Consider the following 3,409-nt stretch of genomic DNA (forward strand, 5'->3'; position numbering starts at 1 on the left):
TTGTGCCAGGATCTGGACAATAAAGATGTATCTTATCTTATCGTATCAGTCAGGACGGGAAGAACTTTGGTAGATTCCATCAGTCAGCGGAGATCTCACATTGGTTTGTCGTTAGCTGCATCATCTCTTCCCCCCCCCCTGACAATTTTCCCACAGCCACCATCAAGATTTGACCATCAAGATTTGACCATCTCACGTACTTTTAGTGCACCGAGACACCGCTGCCACATTTTATATTTTAGTGCGGTCCAAAATTCGTGGCACAACTTATCCTCAAATATCTCTTTAACGGGTGAATCAATGTCACCCATACTTTGCAAGGCAGTTGGTCTCAATTTGTCTGAACTTAATTATCTTTTTCACAACAACTGAGGTTCGATTAAAAAAAAAACTTTTCTTCATAAATTTATATGAAATACTATAAATCATAATCACACGGAAAATGGAATTGTTCACAGCACTTTTCGCTTCTCACACACATTTTGTATTCGTATATATGGCCCACGTCACAGCTCACCAATGACACTTTTTAGTAGTAAAACTTGTTATGAGAAATTAATTTTATGGTGAACACATTTTTTTGCACTAAAGGTTCCCTAAACATACGTTCAATAAACATAATGTTGCGATAAGAAGAAAAAAAGACAGACTTGCTTTTAAAAACGATATTGCCTGAGCTGTAAACTTTAAAAAATCTATAGAAACTATCGATTTTGATTTTTTATTAGTATTGATTATTAAGGAATTTTCTGGAACACAGTGTGCAGGTATTTGAAAAAATATTCATCAGTTAAGACAAATTGATATAGGTGATTGTGCAAAAGTTGGAGAGTCTATGTGCGATAGGTAAGGAAATATTCCACAATAAGTTGTGCAACGTTTTATCGACCGCACTATGTGGCACTACAAAGAAATGTCGTAATGAACACCTTGCTCAGGTATACGAACGTTCCAGCGATGAATCTTTTGCTACGGTAAGCAAATATGTGGTTTCTTAGGAGACTGCTGTGCATATCGAGGAAGGAAAAGAAATCAAATGAGGCAGCGCTTGATGAAGCCCACGTGGGACGCTCACTGTTAAGAACAATCAGGAAACGACAAATGCAGTTTTTGGGACACCTGAATAAACATAAAGGTCTTGAACATCTAGCTCTCACTGGCAAAACTGAAGGCAAACGAGGCAGGGGTAGGCCCAGAGCAACCTACTTAGGGAACCTAAACAAATGGGTAACGGGAAAAGATCAGGGAAACGTAGCTTTTCTAAAGAGCATACGATCAAAGGAATGAATGGAGAACCATGATGGCCGATGTCTTTTGCAGATCTGGCACTGGATGAATGATTAAAGCACTCATGCCTCAACCAAAAACCAAAGTCCCGATGTGTATGACAAGATAGCACGCAGGCCAACTCTGTGGCTGATGAATAAGACTGGAATATAAAACAAATGTCTAGGCTGCTGTTTCAAATGCTGTTTTAAATGATAGATTTCTCCTGCAATATTTATTTTCAATAGCGTAGCACAAAGAGAGCTTCAATTCTCAATGTATGCAGAGAAAAAAACTTACGTTACAGACAAGCCTTGAGTGTGAATATTGACAACCCCCACGCTGCGTACATTGTCGACACCGTGCTGTGCTCTGTGACAATTGGCGACATCAGAATGTCAAAGTCCTATCTGACAGTTTGGGCCGTTATGAGGTACCAAAACCATGAGGTGACAAAACAAAATAATGCTCTGTCTGCTCTATCAAAACTGAAAGAATATTTAGATTCGTTATTAAAATATTCCAAGAATTGCTTTCGAAAAAGCTTAGATATTGTGAAAGTCGAACATTTTAACGTCAAATTTCTCAAAACTAGGTGTTGATCAGATAAAACGTCATGATTCTGAGTCAGCGAATTGTGGCACACCCACGTTTGGGGATCTCATCAGCTGTCATTGTCCATTTCTGATCATGTAGTTTATAAAACATTAACGGGCTGCGTTTTTCTCTGCGGAATGATCATGATATGTCAAATACAGCCCGCTACCTCATCGTCGTTTTTAAAATATCCTCGGAGTCTAAGGCCCATCATCTTCATCATTGTTTGATAAGCAGAGTAGGAGGGAGAGTCTTGATTGAATTTCAGACAAAATAACATAACAATATAAAATGTTTAAAATTTGTTTAATAGACACAGGTCAACGTTTTGCCTCGTAGGCTTCCTCAGGAGCAACTGAGAGAAAAACTAAATGAGCGCTGTATACTAGCAGGGAAATCATCATCATTATCATCATCATCATATCAAGTTGAACTAGCGAGACTGCGGTCGGACCATCACTGGAGCATGAGATGGTACCAGAAATTTGTGAATGAAGAGCTCAACCCACGTTGCCGAAGATGTGGCCATGAAAAGGAGGATGTCAAACATATGTTTGAATGTCCAGGAACAATGGCAACTCGAATGGAGTTCTTTGGACGAGTGGAGGTGCCTCTAAGTATATTGACAGTGAAGCCGAAAAAGAGCCTCGCTCTCGCTCGAAGATTTCTTCGTGAAGTCCGTCAGGCCCATTAAGGAAACAAAAAACCCCAAACCACAACATGATGATGATGATGATGATGATGATGATGATGATGATGATCATCATCATCATCATCATCATCATCATCATCAATGTGTCTAGCCAGCACAACACAGTGCAAGTAGCGGGGAAACAATACCTCGTAGACTGACGGTGCGAGTTACCTGAAACCACGAAGCCTCACATTTATTATTGAACTGTTACCGTTGTTAGGTTGTATTTTTAGCCGATGTCGGTTTTAGACTTTGATTGTTTAACCGCTATTTTTGTTGCTAGTTATAAATTATTTAACCGTTTATTATCTAACCGTTGCTTTTGTTAGATTTCATATCTAACCGTTGTTCTAGTTTGGTTTCATTATCTAACCGTTGCTCTTGTTACATTTTATTATCTAATCACCGCTGTTGCCCATGAATCGGTCGTGCGCCATCAGTCTGCCCCCAGTAAACCATCTCTCTCTCTAGATCCAGGATTTTGTATCAACTTGTGGCCGTCTTCCGCCTCCTTTTATTTTCCATTTTTTAAGGCAAGAAACATCCTTAGTTCCCTCAAATAAAAAATATATCAGTCAGAAGTACAAGACCTAGAATTTTCATCTGTAACAAAGAAAAATACAGATGGTCATTTTTACCATTATCCATCAACACTTTTCGATCCTAACCATCTTGTTACAAGTATTCATATGGCCTTAGAGCATGCATCAGAATAACATTGAGTTACTGTCAGAATACTGAGTATGTATCTAGCTTATGATTATTTTTGTTTATATTGCTGTTCATTTATATTATGTATGTGATTGTAAGCCTGCGCATGTGTGCATGTGTGTGTGTGTGTGTGTGTGTGTG

The sequence above is a fragment of the Aplysia californica genome, unplaced genomic scaffold (assembly GCF_000002075.1).
Source record: "Aplysia californica isolate F4 #8 unplaced genomic scaffold, AplCal3.0 scaffold00451, whole genome shotgun sequence".
NCBI classification, from domain to species: domain Eukaryota; kingdom Metazoa; phylum Mollusca; class Gastropoda; order Aplysiida; family Aplysiidae; genus Aplysia; species Aplysia californica.